At 36.8% G+C, this 21606-nt stretch overlaps 1 protein-coding gene across 11 annotated transcripts in view; it reads right to left on the reverse strand.

The window, feature by feature from the left end:
- NKD1 (NKD inhibitor of WNT signaling pathway 1) overlaps positions 1-21606 on the reverse strand; it is a 278155-nt gene that overhangs the window by 181835 nt on the left and 74714 nt on the right. For 10 of the 11 annotated variants that reach the window (XR_011154428.1, XR_011154427.1, XM_069026856.1 and 7 more), the window contains one exon: positions 7127-7290. The exons of the other annotated variant lie outside the window; for it this stretch is intronic. The gene's annotated coding sequence lies outside the window, so the exon portion shown is untranslated. The remainder of the gene's footprint in view (positions 1-7126; positions 7291-21606) is intronic. 11 annotated transcript variants of the gene reach the window in all.

Consider the following 21606-nt stretch of genomic DNA (forward strand, 5'->3'; position numbering starts at 1 on the left):
ATAACAAAGAATGTGTAAGAGAACTTTTATAAATGTTATGATACCTTCACATCATTTTTTTTTCTCGCCTTGGGAGACATGATCCCAATGGCTAAATAAAGACAGGAAACATAACAGATCCTAACTGGAAGCTCCTGCTGGATCCTGTCCTGTAGCTTTGCCCATTGTTATGGAGATGGGAACTGGGGCATCATACTGGCCATGGAATTCATCCAAGGAAATTCAAAGAGTGAAGATGGTAAAGAATACAGAATTAGCTATTTTTTTTATCTCCATTTAAATATTCCACAAGCCACAGAACGACACAGTTACTTTTGCAGTTATTTTAAAAGGCCGAGTTTTACATTTCCCAAACCTGATTTCTTTTTACTCATTCAGCTTCAAGTTAGTATTTAACCATGCACTGTTTGTCAGCTCCTACAGCCATCAGACCCACAGTAAAAAGAAAAAAGGTCCTCCTAGTATCTGATCTACCTATTGAGAAGAGAGCAAAGATTGTAGCAGGGAGTAGATTTTAAAAAGAACAAATTTTGGTTGAGCACATTTTGATACTATCTCCATGTCTGAGGAAAAAAATCTCTTCCATTGTCTTGGTTTGAAACCATTTGGAGTCTTCCTGATGGTGCCAGGATCAATTCTATCATGCTAAGGAGCAGTTATGCACCATCGTCTCTCCTTAACTGAGCACTGGAGAAAGAGTTTAGTACTAATAGGATCTTATATAAGCCTAGTCTGAAGCGTTGCAAAACTGTTCTTCATGTGTATCTACAGCATAATGACACTAAGAAATTAATGTTAAAGAAGGAAATTAATAAGTTTAAAAGTGCTCAAATTAAAAATGCTTTTTAGTTTTTTCCATTAATTTTCTTAGGAGTTCTCAGCTTCAAAGTAAAATTCAACAGTACTTTTAATTTCTTTGTATTAAAGTACATTTGTTACCTATTAAGAATGATTGATCTATTTTAATAGTGAAATGAGAAATGTTGACACACTTCTGGCAAAGAAAAAGTGTGGAAAAATAATTCCTGGATTACTGGATATCCCTTCGAAACTTTCAGCCACATGTAAAATAAGAGAAAAAAGAAGGGTGAGGCCTGGTTTGAAAAGGGACTTCCATCAAGAATTATGAGGAGAATAAAAGATAATAAATTGCCTGATAAACAAATGTTTGAGTTTCAACTTGGTAACTGTTCATTTTTCCTAGATCTGTAGTAAGAGTCAGATGCAGATGAATAGAATATGGGATTCATTAAAAAAATCATATCTATCTAATATGTAGAATAATAAAAAAAGACAAGTCACATCTTTACCTCTGCAACAGAGTAAATAATCTTCACATACTCCTTTTTTCTGAGGTTGACATAAAGTCACCATATGGGTCATAATGGAAACAGTATCTTCCACCTCTTTGTACCTGAGCAAATGACCTCTTTTCAAGATGAATTTTCCAGAATGCAGGTAATTGAATTACTTGAGTGCTGATCCACTTCAAAGATTGTTCTTTATAGGAAGTATAATCAGATTCTGATGCTTTGATCAAGGCAATCTATGAACCTGTTACTCGATCACAAACTCTACTATTTGCCATGAAGAGATAACTAATCAATTACAGAAATACATCTGCTCTGAGTAATGTTATTGATGACTTGACAGAAGGAATGCATAATTCAAAGAGTAAAACCCTTGGGAAAGCTGGCAGTGGCTGTGGACCAAGGAATTCAAATGAGACAGAGGGTGTCCAGCCTAGAGATAAGTTGCTAACGATTAAATGGGAATATCTCCTCTGGCTTCATTTGAAATGGAAGACAGCAGTGAAAGGAAGGGTCTGCTGCTCAAAGCTGGTTAGAAATATGGTCTGTCAAATCCTGGAACTTTCCCCTTCCCTGGGCGAGCCTGGTCAGCTTCACAGCAGAACCTGATTATTTCATCTGCACCAGACTAAGGAAGCATTGGTTGTCTTCCAGAGAAGTTTATCCAAGGGAAGGGTTCATTCACCTGTCTTGCATGCCATGCACAAACCCATGTTTCTGAGCCTTCTGTCACCTTTTCTCAAAGGGCCATGCTCTTCCAGACTTTTTTTAAACACCTGCATGAAGTGGATGCATTGCTCCTTCATGACACCAGCACTGGGATAATTAATATTTTAACTTTTCAGTGAGAAACAAACAAATAGATTTAAGAATATTAGAGAATGGACAGAAAATATCCCAGAAAATTGGCAGTAAAAAAGGATATGGATAACAGACTTAATTTTCTTGCTTGCTGTCTTTTAAATTACATAGGTAGGTAAAATTGCATAGGAAGGTAAAGTGAATTAAAAAGGAAATGCATAAATATAAAACCATTGAAAGCAAACATTCAACAGACAAGTTATTAAACCTACGGAACTCACTGCAAAATTAAAAACTTGAGTCAGAGATATGAATAAGAATGAAAAAGGAATTATATATTTACAAGACCGTCATTATAAAATAAGTAGGTTGTTGTTAGAAAGTATCCAAGTCCTCATCAGCCTGTTTATATGGCAAGAAAGGGTTACAGAAACAATTTCCCAGTAGGAACTGGTTTTTCTGCAAGGACTCAGCCCTGTTCCATTAATATCAGTGAGCTTCCCTATTTGGCTGAAATAATAGGATCATGTCACGAGATTATTTCTTGCAAAATCCTGTAATGTCTCTGACATGTTTGATTTTTTCTGCCAATTTTTGTACCATGGTATGAGTCACACTGATGTTGAAATCTCAGTTTATGTCTGACATCAATTGTTTGTAACATTTGCAAGATACATGCCTGTCTTATTTTCTCTTTATCTCCACAAGACTTCACACAAACACCATAAAGTGTCTGATAGATGTAATTTCTCATAACCTGCCTTAACTCCTTCCAAAAACATGTTACATTTCTTATGTTGGAGACATTTCAAGTGAGAAATTAAAACTAGTCCATATATTTAAAAATCCAATATAATACTATAATACTATATCCAATATAAACATGACTATTTGTGCTAGACAGTAGTCAAAGGAAAATTCAACTGTAATAATTACACCCATGTGTTAAAGACTCTCACTTTTTTACTGTGTGAGCATCTCAGAGCAGCAATACAATTCAGGCATACAGCAAATAAATGTCATTACCTAAATCTGAGTAATTAAAAACATCCTTGTTGAGTAGAGTGCCTTACAACTCTTGACTGAGTTACACCCAGACCCACAGGTGCCCTCCTTCTGTTCAGGAGCAGTGTGATTCACAAGAAAAAACATACATATTTTTAAGCACAAAACCCCCTCACAGCCACAACCTACAAGTGCTTTTCAAATTCTAAAATCAACTTGAGGATAACACAGGAAAGAATCTGAGGGGAATGTCTGAAGAGCTTAAGAGTACCAAAACAAAGCACTGCAAAGGAAGTCATCTTTGCAATTTTAGCTACCCTAAATAATTCAAAGATCAAAATATTTGTCAGTTAAAAACTTAATTCTTTCCTGTATCCATTTAAAATGAAAGCAGCTTTTTTTTTCTTATTCTTCTTCACTAAACTCAGTTGAATTAGGTCAAACTTTAAGATTATATTTCATTGCTTTGCTTTTGCTCAGTGCTTCAATGGCCAGTCACAAGCTGACTTTATGCACTGCAAGCAGGACAAGAGCTGACTGGGAAGAGATGAAGGTAGCCCTTAGAATGCAATCTCCTCCCATTTTGGCCTTGAATTGTAAGCATTCACAGAAGACAGAAGAATAAAGTGTCTGAAGTCTGGACAAAATTTTGCTGAATCACTCAGGTGAGCAGCCCAGCCAAATCTGGAACCTCCTGCTGTAAAAGGCTGCAAAACTTTAGTGGAGGGTAACCCTCAAAAAGTGTGGTTACAGCAGCTGAAATTCAGTGGCAATAATAACTGTCCACAGGCTTTTAAGCAATCCAGGGATGCATGTGCACCTCTTATTCTTTCTCACATTTTGCATCTATGTGAAGCTGTTTATTTTATTACCTTTTATTTCCAAGATGAAGGAAAGATGTAGTCCATGCACAGAATTAACAAAATTAAGAAGAGGGGGGGAAAGCACAAGTCATTTGAATTCAGTTTTTATGCAGCATGGCAAAATAGGGTGAAGATAAAAGTGATAGCAGTGCACTGAATGAATTGTAAGGTTTGTTTTCATCTTTCTTATTGAACAGATTCCTGCAGTTTACTTTTTTGAGCATCTTACAGCATCTTTGGATCAACCAACAAAGAAATTCCTTTTTCACACAGCATGTGGTCAAATGAAGATTCTGTTCAAAGTGATGTGAAATCAGAAATATTGGCTATATAACAGGTATTGTCTTTTTCTATACCTCTGTTCTTCATTGTCAGTAGTTGCCATAACTGAAGAGACACACTCACAAAGAAGTAAGAAATGTTCAAAGTGGGCAACAGATGCTTTATTAGAAGGCAAACCTTTTCCTTTTCTCTATTCATTTTATCCTAACACCAGCAGGTTTCCAAGGGGGAGAAAAAGCAGCTTTGAACTTTTTTTCCTTCCAACTGCTGTATTTTTTAAAAAAGGTCCTAATTTCAAATGCTTTAGTGAAGTCTGACTTAGTACTCTTATGCTAGAAAACATTTAATGCTTTAATAGTAGGATCACTATGAGTTCCCCTTTATATTTACTTTTTTTCTGATTATTAATTGGACAGACAAGTCCCAGTTATTGGTACTTCAGAATTCTGCTCCTCCAGGACCCAAACAATGCTCATCTTGGGTGGTAGGGAGCTATGGGGGACCTTTGACCTAAATAGCCTGGCAACAGTTCATGGATTTGTTCCAGTGTCCTGTATGAAAACTGTTTTTACCTCCACATGCATATGGAGCTTGTGATGTTATCACCTTAAAAGGACTTGCTACACTAGTGAGGAGTCAGGCCAACCTCTTAATTGAAGTCAGTTGGAGATTTGCTCAATCACTGAATACCAAACTGAACCCAAAGGAAAGCAGCAGCCAGACCCGAAGCAAGGGTAAATCAGCCTCGTTGCACAGAAACCCATCTGCATCCCACCTCGGGGTTCCAAAGGCCAGTGTCACATGGCCAACAAAACAGCATCCCTGGAGCCCTGCTTCTCATAAGCATTTCCTCACACTGTGTTCAAACTTGGAGTTGTTAGCTGTAGTTATAGCATGAAAAAATAGCAGGACTAGCACATTCTTATATTCCATGTCAATGAACAGGGATGAATAGGCATAAATAGGGCTTAATGCCTATTTATGAGACTGTGTAGGAGCCATGGGGACTGGATATACATCAGCATTGTGTAGATTCTCTCCATGGAAGCACATTAACTGCCATTCAACACAAAAGTTTTGTTTAGACCAGCAAGAGTATCAAAGTAACAGTTGACTAACCAGGACCCAGGGACATGAAAAAAGATGAGATGTTAGTAAAAGACTGCTGCAGTCAGCAGGGAGAGTTACTACAATATAATTTTGTGTAGTACATCACATTTGATGTCAGTCTAAAACTGCATCGTGAATGAACATTTTATTTAATTAATACTTGGTCAAATAATACACTCTGTTCAATTGCTGATCAACAACTCAAGTTCAGATATTGTTCTCCATTTGAATAGCTTAACGTGTTAGAGAACATCAAAACAGGATGTTCTTGAACTCTGGTTCTAAGATTAATGGACTCTACAGGGAACCAGAAGCAATGAGAAACTAGTCTGAGAAACTAGTGAGCTGTTTATCTTCCAAGGGGATACAGTGATTCTGAAGTCTGGCTTCTGTCGTTTTTTAGCTCCTAACCTGTACCTCAGAAGGTAATGATCTGTTTAAATTATCTTGGGCATCTCTCTCTTTCATTCCTTCTTTTCTATTTTCAGAGAAACGGACAAAGCAACTCTTGGTGATTTTTTTTAATGTGTTTTAGGTAAGAGCACAGTTAGGGACCAGCCTTTCCTACATTGTACTTAACATTCCTTTGCTTTCCAAAAGCACAACTAGTCAGAAGTTTTCATTACAAACTACAGTTTCAACTACCAACTTCTGCCTGCAGAAGGACTAATTAGCAGTGGTAACTTTTAGAAATCTGCACAATGGTTATGTGCAGCAAATCTGTGATTCTTTGTAAAATAATCACCTGATAAACTTTCAGTCCATTTGCACTGTTCTGTGTCTACTGAATTAAAGTGGAAGGGGACACAGTAATACAACACCTGTCCTACACAGAGTTGTTTTATTACCCAGAAGCTGAATTTCTTTTCTGCAAAGAAGCTATAAGAGTGGCAACTTAAAACTTACAACATATAAAATGTAGAATTAGTACTTTCACATGATCATTATTACATTTTTCCCAGAACATTGAAGTATCTACCTCAGAAGAGCAGAATTTCTGTTTTATTCTATGTGTCTTAATGCCCCCAAGAAAGAAATTAAGATGTCAGTGTTTATGGCTGTTTATTCACATTTTGTGTATTAAAATTTGCACAAATATATCAGAAATAATATAACAACAATGCAAATTAAGGAGGCACATGAAAGAAAGAAAACTATTTATAGAATGGGACCATGCCTTTTGCTACTGAAAAAATATATGTATTGAAAGGTAAGTTTCCAAGGAAAGCAAATGAACTTATAAAATTAAAGTCAGGAAAGCAGGATTACATGAGGAAAACAATAATGGGGAGAAGGTCAGGAAAGATTCCGAGAGTACATCACCAAAGAATAAAGCTATTGTGTAAATGAACTGGATTAAATTAACCTCCAACACTAGGGCTCATTCAGAAAGAAAGTAAAAAGTTATAATTTTAAAAGGGTGGAAGTGACCTAAGTGTGCAGAAATTGCAGACATTACTTTATAAAATAAGATATTGTGGCTTGTATCTAAACATGTGAATGCAATCCAAGGTTCTGCTAAACACCGAGCTTTGACCCTGTTTGCATGACCAGGGTTGGCTCGAGAGGGAGAACAAGGCAGTTGTAAGAGGAGGAGGCTGTTGCAGTCTCCAGTTCCTGTCTTTCTGAATATTAAGTTCTGTGTGCTTTCTAGTCCCTACATCTCTACATTTCTACTGAAGGAAGGTTTATTTAGAAAAGATTTTTATTAGAGCAGATTATCATAACGGGGTGGGGAGGGACGCTTTTACTCACCTGTCACCAGCAGGTTCAGAAATTAGTTGTTCTTATCACACTATTCAAAGCAAGCTTGATAAAATATAGCAGTAGCTGTTGTTGGATCAGTGGTCAGTGCTGGTCCTACCCCAGAGGGCAGTACCAAGGAAAACTCAGGCGATCACAGATACAGTAAGTGAGAGCTGGGGAGGAAAGAGAATATAACATAAAGCACTCATTATGCAATGCACTGTGAAACATAGTGAAATTGCTGAACTGCTCTAACAGTTCAATAATTCCTCCTGCTGAAGAGGAAATAACATGGAATAAATTTTAGAAAGCAAGTCTTGAATGACAACAAAGAAGGAAATGGTCAAGCTGCAAGATAAGTATGCAGCAAGCAGAAAAACTAATTTAGCTGGAATCTGAAAAAAAGAATCCATTATGACCAATAAATTAAATCCTAGATCTGGTCAATGGAATGGTTTGGTTTGTTTGGGATTTTTGTTTGCGTTCTGTTTTGTAAGCCAACTTCAGAGAGACCAGCATTTGCCTAGTCTATTATTATGTACTCACATAGAAGAAGCTACAAAATCTCTAATATATGGAAGTGATAAGAGACCTTGTGTTAAAGCCCAGCTACAAGCATTCTGCTTCCTGAATTGCTATGCTTTAGCACTGAGTGAGTTTCCAAAAGGCATGCACAGGGCAAGAATTTACTCAGACAATAGGACTGTTCACTTTGGAATTTGTCTTTCCCTAGAAGTCTCCCAGTTAAAGGATGTTTCTGTTCTCATCTCTAAATGCATGGGCAAAAGGCACTCGAATATACAAAGAGAGAAGGGACGCAGACTACTACAGATATGATCACTGATGAAGTTCAGCCCCCAGGCAACTACTTCATACTGGCAGATGTCCTCTTAGGATTGCCCAGGGTACTGTACAACCTCTTAGACTTTTATCTGAAGGCTGGGGTTTGGAAGCACCCAAGTGGTAAAGCATTAGCCCTGAAATGCTAAAACTTCCAGGGGAATAACATTTGAAGAAGGACAGAGGCATTTTCATCTGGTATCCACTGCTGAGAGCAACCTTTTAGCTCGGTGCTGGGGTCTAAGATCCTGAGAAAGATAGGCCCTTGCACTTACATGATCATCACCTATATCAAACAACTCAAACAAAAAAGAACATCTCTCATGTAAATCTCTTCAGAAAATGAATAGAAAGACCTGAAAAGGTTAAAGGCTACAGCGTTTAGAGCTTTTATTCATACCAAGGAAAAAAAAGGAGACAGTGTTCAAAAGTTTTATTCTTAGGCCATTTTCAACAATTCCCTTTTAAAAAATCCTACTTTTATGAGAACACTCTTACCTTATTCAGAAGGCTCACAAATAGTTTCTTTTTCTTTCCCTCTATGTATGCCTGTGTGTGTCTGAGAATAACAGCAAGAGTGTAAATCTTTCACTTGTTCTTTATGTACTCCCTTACAACAAATACCATCTGAAGAGCCAGGGGAGTCCACTTAAGCTCTGTTATGTTTCCTATTTAAACATCCCCTGACATCCCCTCTCCATTATTAGCATAATTGTTATAAGATACTCAGCACAGGCTGCTCTATATGTGTTTAAATGTACAACAGAAAACCACACACATTTGTGTGTGTGTATATCACACTTGCATATGCATACGTATTCCATGTAAATACATATAAACACCTAATCAAATAGTCCAAACAACTTTTCTACACCTGAAGAACAACTTTTCTACCTACCTAAACAAATAATATTTTATTTAGTTGTATCCTGAATCTTTTCTGGTGAGTTGCTGCTCTGGAAATACATATTTCAACAGAGCCCCTTAAAAAAAAAAGTAACCCAGATATCTCAAGACAAAAGAAAACTATACCTCTCATAACATCCATGGAGAAGTTGTTCCTTTTTGTGGATTCCCCTTTTTCTGATATTATTGGCACTTTAGCATCCTTGCTGCTACGAGGGCCCTTTGATCTCTACAACTTGGCGCCACAAGATTTGCCCTCTGTATGTTGTGAGAACTTAAATAGGATTGTTTAAGGAGGGCAGCTTCTGTGTAACTGCACATTAGCCATACTTAGAATGATTATGGCTCTCCTGACATCAGAATGATGGGTTATTAGCAATATTTTAAGGTTTCTGTGCTGGGAACATTGCAATTCCTCTCTGGATGGCCAAAAGAGTTGAGTCTATAGTAAAGATGAGGAAAAAGTAGGTTCACTTCTGTATTACTTAAATCAAGACTATTGCTTATGGGATTTATGCAGTGGTGGAATGCTCACTCCCTTCTCTATGCTACACCTTCTTTTGTTGTATTGTACCAATACAGCTTTGGAGTCTTTCCTGTACTGAGGACTCAGTGACAGGAACATGTCAGAAAGGACAACACAAATGTCATCCAGGAAAGAATAATAATCCTGTCATTATGATAAACTCTTCTATTAAAAAAAAGAAGCATTGACCATTGCAGATGTCAATCTTGCTTATTCTTTTTCTCTTTCTAATATTTCAGTCCTTCTGCTAAAGCTAAAATTTCATTGAAAACGTAAAATGAAAGATCATCTTTTTTCTTACTTCCTTTAAATTTTGGTAATTAGCAAGCTGTCTGCAAAGTAGTATTTCCAGAAACCACACAATAGTTTGGACTTTTAAAAATTACTTTTATTATTATAATGAGGCCTGAAAATTGAAGTTGCTTTACATACTTTCTCCATAATATCTCAGATAACATACCCATGTGCATTGCACATGATGTATTACTCTCATAGCACACAACTGCTCTTATCAATATTCCAAATGCTATTCAGCCTCAAAGATAAATCATCCAAATTACGCACAATTTCACTGTGTTAACTACTATATACATAGATGGTTTCAGTCTGCCATGTTTTCAAAATGAAAAAAAAAAAGGTTTAAATTCCTTTGTAGTACTCTAATGAATAAACATTATTCTTCTTAACCCAGACCTGGGTATTCTCCAGTAATTAATTTCCTTAACAGTTGAATTGGAAGGAATCAGAACTCAGAAAAAAGATTATCAATTCACTGATGAGTTCTTACCTATTTTCTTCGATATAACTCAAAGAGAACTTTTGATCACTACCAAATTTCTAAAGGGAATATGATTTCAATGTTAAGACTAATGAGACTAGTTTAATCTCATCCCTATAAACAAATCAGCTTAAGCCTAATGAAATCTTGTTTTTGTACATTAATGTACAAAGGAAAGAGTTCAGGGTAAACAGACTTGTAGTATACATTGTTTAGAGACTATTGACTTTCGAATTAGCCTGCATTTCAAACATTTCATGTCAAAAATATAGTCAAAATGCAAATGTAGCATAAACGGCTCTATAATAAATGCTCATTCAACATTTATTCTTTCCCAAATCATCTTTTAAAGCTCTTTCATGCTAATGTCTAGAAGATGTGACATTAGAAAAATTGCTTTGACATGCTAAGGGGCTCCAAGATTAACAAAAAGAGAAAGAACAAGATAAAGCTTTCAAAAGACCTATTTCCGAGGAATTATTACTTCCTTTGAAAGTCTTCCAAGGTTGCAGTGCATTTAAGCTTGTTGGCATACATGTAAATGAAGGACTACAAAAGTACTGCACTAAATACAACTTGAATTAAACCTTCAGCCTAATGTTAAAGAATAAGGATGAAGGCCAGATCCTAGGCTGGCAACAACTCATTTAAATTAAAGTTCTTTATTTGAGGATGTAAGGGAGAATTATTTTTTAAAAAAATCAATACAAGAAATTATAAATGTAATTCCCATATGAAATGGCATGGACTGATGAAACTTCCTGATTGAGCAAGTGGTATTCTAAAGGGGTACATTATTATACTATGAGCCATGCTGCAAAATAGAAACAGTCTTAACCAGCAGCTTACTCTCCTTACATAAAAATATCCCACTCCACCACTAAAAATTCTTGATTCCATAACTAAAAGACAGTGGGGATGTGGCTATCATGAAAAAGATTATTTTGACTTGTAAGCATTAAGCTGTGATTTAGCTCTCCAAGTCCTTCAAGATTCAAGGGAATGTTACATGCAGTTCCAAACTTCTTTTTAAGGTTTCAAACCTTAACAGGTTCCAAACTTCTCTTAAGGTTTGACCTCACCAAGTAAGGTCCATTCAACTGCAGAAGTTTGTAATATTTGTATAGAATTGACCATCAGCCCAATTCTGCCACCACTTTGCTGGCAAAACTGTTCAAGAGTTTTAGACTCAGGACAGATGACAGCCTTAATTACACAAGGCCAGATTTAAAACCAAATTAACAGCAGATGTCAGACTGGGAGAGACAATAGACGTGAACATCTATGGCCAAAATTCTGACCATGAAACCTACCCTTCAGCTGCTGTGTAGCTCAACAGACACCAAAACCTAGAGTTAACTTTTCTTTCCTACAAGGTATTCTGGGCTCTAATGTTAGAGCAGAAATCGGGAAAACTAAGGAATCCTCTTCTCTTCTAATTTATATTGATCTCCCATAGATTTATTACATGGCCAACGTGCATCCTCCTTTGTCTTACCACAACTTTAGAATAAACATGCTTGTCTATCCTACAGAAATTAGATTGAATAATTAATTAAAAATATCTCAGAAATATCTGGAAATATGTAAAGTGAATGCAGTTGCAAAGCCCAGTGAAGGTTGTTATTTAAGAAACCCCCAGATTGTTACCTTCCATTCACTAACCTCATGCTGCTTGGCAGCACAGTAGCTACACGATAAATTTCTACTTACTGGTAATGATGGTTTCATGGCTCCTTTTTTCATAATGTTTCAGGGTTTTTTAGACAGTTTACATTTAATGGTGCTTGCAATGCATTCCAGAAAGCATCAAAAGCACATTTCATCATTACTTTGCTAGTAATGTTCTTAACCTGTTACACAAAGCCATACCTATTTCTGCCAATAGATTATGTCCTTGTCTCTCATTACCTTCCAGTATCACATTCTTTCCACACTGGCTGTACTTGTTAGCCCCTGAAGAGACACACTTGCATGAAGGGTGATATTGTGTCTTTCTGCTCTCCTTGCCTTGCCTTCTCTCTCATGCCCAAGTTTAACTCTCCTTAATGGAAGGTATTGTTTCCCAGAGTAATAAAAAATACATGACTTGAAAACAGACCAGGAGGGACCAAAAAAAAAGTTCTTCCTTGTATGGCCTGTCTGGTCCTCTACAGGGTTATTCACCAAAATCTGTCCCCTAGTGAAAGACACAGTGATGTGTTAGACTGTATTTATGGTGAAAATCCAGCCAGGTGTCTATACAAGTGAACCAATTCCTATGCAATATCTCCATTGAATGATAAACCTCATTAACAGGTGCATTTACAGCTGTGTTTCCTCACAACTTGCAGTTTGTGCTATCACAGTTTTGATGGCAGATAAAGTACTGCCTCAAAAGAACCACATCTCAGAAACAGCAGTTGTAGGCAACAGGGCTGCAAGACATCCTTCTCAGAAGGATCACAACCAGGCTGCTTAGGAAAAAATAGTCTAATAGCATTTAAAATTTACATGAATGTTAGTAAGAATTTTAGATCAACAACATATGGAAGAACAGTTCATGATGTATCTGCAAGAAAGTACAGTTTAAGAGAAACAATTAGTGAAGAGCACTGTCTATACACATTTTCTTTTTCTGAAGTATCTCAAAAGTGTATGCTATTTACACACATGAGTCACCTGCAAAATCTCTCCAGTTAGCACTAGCACTTTCTCCAGCTACACAGTCATAACCTCACAATGAACTTGCTGGTGTGAAATCTGAATTTGGGTAGTTTTTTGAGGGGAGCTCAGCATCTCACTATTCACAAATGTAGATTCACTAGAAATTAAAATTATTCTACAGCAACTACTAGATGAATTTAGATGATGCAACTTTCAATCAATAAAATGAGAAATAGCAATGTCCATGTAGAAAACTGAGCAAGCACAAAGTAGGGTTTAACGAAGTTTTCACCTAACTTAAGCTGCTAAGAGATGTCAGTGCACATATCTAATTGATGTGCCCAATTAAAAAAATAAAATAAATCTATCTCCAGTATTATAATGAAATTCACACTTTGAAATACCGATCATTGAAAGTGTCATAGCTTAAATATGGGCTAATTCTTCTCTACAAAATCATATGTTTGTATTGTCTTGCAGTCACCTTAAAACAGGCACAATCATATACAAGCAACAAAAAGAGAACAAAAACATCTTCCTTATTTTAGCCTTACACTTTTTAATTCCCCACAGAAACGTCACATGATATAATTAGGGAATTTTAGATGCAATTCTACAGATTCCTTTTTCTTGGCTTCCTTTCTCTCAAGGGAAGGAAGGAAAGGTTCCTGAGATGAATGTAAGGCTGTCAGCATTTGCTTTGGTTGCACTTATATTCCACCTGAACACTGAACCATAAAAAAAAATGAAGCTCTTTGATGCAGACTTCCATTCATCTGCCTGTAACACAAAATGTCTGGAGCAAAACATCTTCTAAGCAGCTACTTTCCTATACAGGTAGTTCACCTGAGACTGCTGAGCAGGGACTAGAAAGAGATCATCTCCATAAAAATCTGCTTTGGAGAGTAACTTTGATAGGCCCAATAAATTTTGTAATAGAAAATTTTATTAAAAAGTGGCCTCCTTATTCCTGAGACTTCATGCATAGTGATTAAATCACAAGGAAACATTTCAGAATACAACACGTCCCACTGTTTGCTTGACCCACAGATGCAGAAACAACTTTTGTTGATATAAGTAATCATGTATTATTATGATATAAATTAAAGTGGCTGATTGATGCACACTGTGATGAGAGGACAGGGCAGTGGTCCTGGAAAAGGGAACAAAATGCAACATAATTAAAATTTCCAGTAATCCACCAGCTGCATGTCAGTGTTTTCCACAAAGCTGCTGCTGTTCAGGTGTAAACCCCCATGGAGTGCAGAAAAAGTGACCTCCTTCCTCCTCTATTGTGTGATCTCTTCCCACGCTGCATTCACTTTGCCAGACTGGTATTCCAGAACTTCCCAATTGAAAAGCAGTCCTTTTGCATTAGCTTGTTCTGGCCCTTGTGTTATCAGACTGACTCCACACATCCTTGGAAGAACCCCCAAAGTCACCTTTCATCTGCATTAGATCCCATTAGCACTGGAGTCTACACAGAGAGATAACTGGGTCTCAATAAACTGCTTTTTGCCTTATTTTCCCTTACACTTTTCCAAAAGGCCTCAGTCATGCATTAAATATTTCAGTCCAAGATGAAAATACAAGGACAAAAGTTCAGTCTTACTATCAAACTGCAGTCTACAGCCAGATGCAAAGATATCTACAGCTCAAACAGAATTTATGAGCCGTACATACTTAGATACTAGAAGTTATCAAAGCCTAAATTAATTCAAGCCATGACTCTTGCTGCATACTTTCAACCAAATACATTTTTTCTGCGATTACCCTAAAAAGCAGCAATATGACAGCATATTTTTATATGCTACCAATACAAATGATTAACACCGTTTTCACTGGTCATTCTGCTCACAACTTCAGCATGTTATGCTTCTGGGCTTAGCCCCTGTGCCAAAGACTCTCCTGTACTCTTGGGATCCACGTGTTCCTAATTACATTTCCACATGCCAACAAATTCTTGTGGCTATTACAGGTCATCAGAAGGCATTTTTTCCACACATGTAGCTGTGTTATTCTTTCCTAAATCAAACAGTCCAACAGAGATCTGGTATGGTCCAGCTATCCTTTACATGCCACAGAGAAATGTCTTGGAAATCAGGACAGGATGCTCTAATTTTAAGGATCACTGCCCTTGCAGAAATGTAATGCTTCTTAGGATCACTATCCTTGCAGGAATATAATTCTGCTTAGTCTGAAATCATACTTACCTCCAGCAAAATTGAATTAAGGCAAATACAATTATTTGTTTACAAACAAAACAACCATTTACAATTCGGTCTCCTCACCTCTAAAAAACTGGAAAGAGACACTGAAGGAGAGAAAGAATATAATGCTTAACTAAGAAAAGAAAACTCTTTGCCCTCTCTACATCCAGCTGGTAAGTTCACAGGTGCTTACACACCACCTCAATGAGGGATTTGGTCAGCATCCATTCACAGGGAAGAACTTCAGTTTAGAGAAGGATGCTGGCTTTATATAGGCCCACATAACCTTTTAGGGGACTCCAAAATGTTGGGAGACTCCATCAAATTTGAATGTCTTTTTTATATTTCCTTGCAAATATAGGTGTACTGGAAACTTCTGTTCAGGAGGGTCTTGACCCTCTCTCCCTGGATTATCAGCTGCCTCCACAACTGCTGTGGCAAAATACATTATGTGAGAATTAACCCACAGAAGAGTATGATACCTTCTCATTAGGTAAAGCAGTATAAAAATCTCAGTGTGAAAAATTTCCATATGTTTACCTGAATATTTCACATATGTTTGAAAACTGACAACCAAACTTAAGCAAAAAAATATACAGGTGACTAATATATAGTTCAATATTTAATATCAATTGGGATTAAATATAATCATTTTTTGGTATAATAATGGGCTTGAGATGACTGACCTTAGTTCAGCTCTAAAGGGAAATTTTGACAACCTTCAAGAGGACAACTAAGCAAATATAATTACTGCAGCAAGACCTGATAGGCATGACAGAATTCAGATGTGCCATCCATATACACAACAAAGGGTCAAATCTAATATTTCTTACCATTTCTGGGAAGAGACAGACTCCATATCACAACTACACCAAGTCTCAGAATTAGGACAGTCTTCTCACATATCTTGCCATCTTACCACAAACCTAATCCTAAAGCCCCGCACAGCTGCAGTCAGAACAGCAGCTCCACAGGAGGAAGCCATAAAATGTTTCAAAGAATGAATTCAGGTTACACCTGAAACATCTTCATTTTGGTACTCTTAGAAGAAGTGAGTCACCAAGCAACCCATCCTTTAATTCAGTTGTCCCCAAACCTCGCACCAGTCTTGAGAAGATTAAAAATTTTGTCAGTGTTACTTAACAGAAGGGAAAAATTCTCAAGTTGTTTTTTTAAAAAAACCTCCATTAATTTCTCTGCTTCAATTTTTTCACTGGAGGATTTCCATGCTCCATCCCTGTGCTTTGCTTCGTTGGGCTGGAACTATTCAGTGTTGATGGCCAAGGTTTATCACACTACGACAATCCTGGTGCTAGAAAGAGCCACATCGAAGGCTACATTATTACAGAGTATTTCACACAAACCCACAGAGAGAGAATCAAACTCATTACTTAGCAGACATGTTTCCCAAAGACTGTTATACTTCTGGGTTGTATATTATCTGCAATACATTTAAAAAATAACAAAACTAAAGAAAGTGTCATTGTTCTGCACTTATTTTTTAACTGAGTTTGGTTTAGGACTATGGAAAACTCTGTACATACCAAACACTTGCCTTTCTCTCTGTTTCAGTTTAGCAAGAGCTGATGTGTCTGTAAACTTTAACAGGTATCCTCAAAGAATGCTTGTAATTATCAAATATATTATGATATGCTGATCTGCAAATGGTTTGAGTGTAAAAGAAAATTTAACTTTCACGTTATTAAGGTAGAAATACCCCACAAAAATGCTTGAGGAAATCTTTTAAACAGAAATCAATTCAAATCTGAAAGAGGAAAAAAAAAGCACTATGCATTATGATTTAGAGAAGGTAGTCAAGTTAGCCTTTTACACTTCTAAATTCTATTTCTCAGATACACAAACAAGTTTACGGGGGACCAATGTCTAGATGCTTGGTACCAAAAATTCCATAATCATGTCTTTATTTTTAAGACTGATGCATACAGTGCTTTCATCTGTGGGTGCTACCTATTTTTTCCTAATTAGCAGTTTGAAAGAGAATGCCAGAATTTTGTAATGCAGAGGGAATGCTTTTTTCTCATCTCAGTCTTTTCCAAATGTCCTGTAGACTAGCAGGAATCTTTGAAGTTATTCTGTCACTCTATCCCTTGAATCACAATCATGTATAAATGCTTTTACTCATGCTTACATTTGGCTTCTATTTTCCCTGCTTCCTGAAGCAGGCAGTTATTTGTCCATTGTAAAATATTCTATGTCCATCCCTCACAATAGTCACAGAAAAACTAAAACCTGAAAGTTCCTTATTTAAAATATAATTAGACTGCACATGGTATAAAACCTCCTTTTGTCTATAAAGAAGCGACAGAATCAATTAAGTGGGCTGCACGCTTCTGATTCAGGAGCACCAACAGAGGCCTCCTTCCATGGAGCAGGAGCAGTTCCCTATCTCTTGATATCCCTACTGTTCACCTGCACCTCATTTATAGAATCACAGAACAGCCCAGGCTAGAAGGGACATCAACAGATCACCACTCCAATGTTTGTCTGAACAGTTGCAATGTCTCTCTGGAGAGACAGCACTTCTTTTAGACTTTCTTGCTGGTAGAAGCAAGTATGCTTTAGACACGGGAAAGGTGACACTACTTAGAATCAGCAAAATTGTTCTAAATGCAGAGCTTTCCCCTTCCATCAGCCAGCATTTATCAGGCGTCAGTGGTGGCTGTTCATTTAGAGCAGGAGCTGCAATGGCTGTGGAAGGAAGGATCAGTCTCTCGTAGCTGTCTAACAGCCTATGCAAAACAAAGAGAACTCGGCTGTCCCTCCTGGTGGACAGGCGTATCAACCACAAGAGCTGTACAGCTGACAAACTCAAAAAAACCTTTTGCTTCATCAGAGCTTTGCTAGGGCAGACTAGAGAACATTTTATTCACCTTTCCTCTTAGAGTCACAGATAAGCAGTGCCAAAAATTCAGCCTGCTGCACTGTCTGCCAGAAGATTTTCCACCCATGTTCTCTGACTGGCGGGTACCAGAAGTTCTGGTAAATACTCTCAGTGGACCAACTTGTAACACTGTTTAGACAGATTTCCTGTGGCTTAGCATGTTATATTTTCTGACAACTGGCACAGAATTCTCTTTTTCTAGTAAAATTTTAAATAAGGCTTTTGCCTACTTCAAATATTTTCCTGACTAAAATTTCTTCCTCAGGCAACTGTTGTATTTTAGTCCTAACTAAAAATATGGTACGACCCTTAGGAATTGAAATCTGCTTTACTGTTTAAGGCTTGGAACTTAAAGCTCTACTAGGCACAACAATTAAACTCTACACGGTTTATAGCCCTGGCTAGAACTGTTTATACTATTTTGTCACTAAGACAAAAAGAACCAGGCAGAAGAGCATAAACTACTTCAGCCCTAGAATGGGCAGAGTTATGCATTGGTATCTTGTTTGCCTAAATTATCATTTTGTCTTTTTACAAACCACACAGTATTATAAATCAACAAGCAGTATAAAATACTGTCTCTGACCTTTCCTTACTAGACTAACAGCTTTATTTTAAAACACTATTGGAATGGTTTACATAGTTTGCACGTGAGGAAGGACAAACCAAAAAAATACCGAAATTTGCATGCTATAAAAAATATATTTTAATAACTTTTTCTAATAGTTTTTGAATGTAAAACAGGATGGTACCAGCTCAGCAAGATAAAAACAGATAGTGAAAAAACAGAGAAAACTTAAGTTTCCATTGCTAAGAAGGGAAATTGATAACAATGAAATAAAATTGTTACTATGCCTGTAAGTCTTTAAAGTCACAAATTAAATTTCAGTGCCACAGTGAAATCTTGAGCATTTTTTAATTAGAGGTATTGTATTGTAAAAGCTATTTTTTCACCTTGCAATGCCTGTTTCCACATAAAACATTCTCTTAAAGTGAAACCTATCATATATAGTACATAACTCTTCCTGGAACAAGTGGAACTCCATTTGTTGAGAAACACTCAGACTTGTCACAAAGAACTACCATGTACCCTTCAGTCTTGTAAACAAACATTCTGCTTTCATTCTGCAGCGCTTATGGTATAAATTAAACAGCTCTTGTCCAAACATCCACTGAAAGACTTCAAACAGCAACAGAGCGAGTTGACTCTAAGAGAGAGACAATGTGCAACAGCAGAAGAACAAAATCTTCTCCCTTCACCCTGACAGCCTAAGAGCTCCCAAATTCTGCTCTTTCAGGACTAGATAATGACTAATGTTCCAGTTTGATCAACTGTGTCTTGCAAGAGTAATAAAACTTTTTCCCCCACCACTATTCTTAGTGTAGTGGGAAATCATCTCTGAGCCTCGATCTCAGAAAAGCAGTCTTTTTATTCTGGTGTTCTCATGCTTGGTCCCCCACTTCCATTCTTTCACTTGAGTCAAGCCCCAAAACATTTCTCCACAGATGCTCCAGAAACTGGACCAAAATTTCCTTTATTTGTAGATGTATCTCTGCAAAAACAGATAAAGCTGCCAGGCTGAAGCAGTTCTGTGCTTCACTCCAGCTGCAAGTGCACCATCTCATTCATGCTCTAGAGCAGGTTCCACATGCCAACCAACTGCTCCAAATAGAGTTATCAGATGCTGGGAGGAAGCATAAGAATTTTTTAAGCTGGACCATAGTTTCCTTCAGGTTAAAGTGACATCCCACAATGTACAGTGGTGCTATCTGAAAACCTCAGGCACAAACCACATGATCAAACTTACAAAGCAGCATCAATATGCTTTCTATCACATGCTGCTGGATAAAACATAAGCAAAATAATCTGATGATTTATCCCCACCTAGATAAATACTTGCATGTACAGAGTGGAGGCTTTCAGTGTTCTCAAATATCATAACAGCATAGGAAACAAAGGTAAAGCTCTGGCTCTCAAGGGTGCTGATCCTTTGTCAAATAAATAATAGACTCAGAAATTAAGTCCTAATGACTTTTATCTTAGAAACTTAACCATGGTCATGCACCACTGGAACACTAGAATTCTTTGATTAGGCAATAGTTCATGTGACAAAGAAAGGATGTGGTCTCTGAGCAAGTCATTATTAGGTAAAGATTTATGGGTATTTTTATTAAGCTCTTAATTTGCAAAAGCTTGACACAAGCAAAATGTCATTAGAAATTCAGAGCATTCATCTGAAATACATTATCTAAACAAAAGATACTATAGCAATGGGTCAAGTCAAAATCTTACCAAGACAGAAGCTCTGTGATGGCAGAGAAATCAAGGCTATTGCTTGATCATCCCTGAGCAAAAGTAATTTGGCATGATTTCCTAAATTAGTAAACACACTTACCCAAGTATGATTTCAAATCCTTTTTTTATAAAATCATGTGGTCTGGGGATATATTGTCTTCCTTGTTACTTCTATGCTGCACCTATGGCTTTGTTATATCTATGTGGCTTTATTTTCACATGATTCCAAATCAAAAACCTGCTTTAAACTTGTATGATTCTTCAGAAAACCCCACTGTCCTTCCTTTTTCAGGAGAGCAGCCATGGTGGTCATTCTTTTTTTTTTTTAATTTTAGCATCAGTTGTGGGTACATTCCATAAAATACCTCAACCATAACAAATTTGTGGTCCAGTTATGCCTTACTCATTCTGATCCTTCATCCATGCTGATAAGGATTTAATCATGGGAGTAATCCTCCTGGTTTATTTGAATGACCTTGATGAACTGGACCCTAAATTTCTAAATATTTTCATCTAGATCTCTTTAGTTTACAGTAAAGTGCCGTAACTTAACATTATCTGAATTTCCACTTGAATTGTGATTTTATTTCAAACACAGTATTAGTTTTTCTTAATTTTTTTTTTTATGTGACAGAGTAAAAGAAAGGTTTAAAACAGCAAAAAAATAGCAAGTGAAGTAAAACAAGAACTTGCTCATCTTGTGCAATACACTGGGGAGTTCAAAAATGTGTGAACAGAACAGAAGAAGCAACAAACAGTACTTTAAGACTGAAAAATGTAATAACCTACAAGATAATCAAATGAGAGAAGAACAAAAATAAAAGCATTTTATTGTGAAGTTTAACAAAAATAGAAAGATGTTGTATAACTTAGGAAGGATTTCTGAACAGCTAAAGGTTGTGAGAGGATGCTTTTTGCTGTGCATGTTTTGCTGGCAGCTAAGCTGTTGAGAAAATAAATCACTATAAGAGAGTTTAAAGATTCAAGCAATGTATGGTCAAAAGCACTGTGCCATTGGGAGGATCTGATGTACAAGGCTACTCATGATTTAAATAACACTGGTAGTGGTTCTTTCGTAGGTACTTCATATAACATGTTAAACCAGACTGGTATTCATTCACCCTTCATTTTTGTAAACAAGATTGAATGAAAGCCAAATTGCACAGAATGGCAACTGGAATCAAGTTAGTTAATGGAGTGCCTAAGCCAAAGACGTTTATGTAATTTTATTATGTAAATGTTAATATATGAAAAGCACTAGCTAATGATGACTATGGCACAGTGATATTTCTATTCATACTACAAGATTATTCACAATACTTCAAATAACAGCTGAAAAAGCTCATTTAGTACAAGCTATTCAAGAGAAGTACTTTTGAATCCTA

This window comes from Aphelocoma coerulescens, chromosome 11 (genome assembly GCF_041296385.1).
Source record: "Aphelocoma coerulescens isolate FSJ_1873_10779 chromosome 11, UR_Acoe_1.0, whole genome shotgun sequence".
Lineage (NCBI taxonomy): Eukaryota > Metazoa > Chordata > Aves > Passeriformes > Corvidae > Aphelocoma > Aphelocoma coerulescens.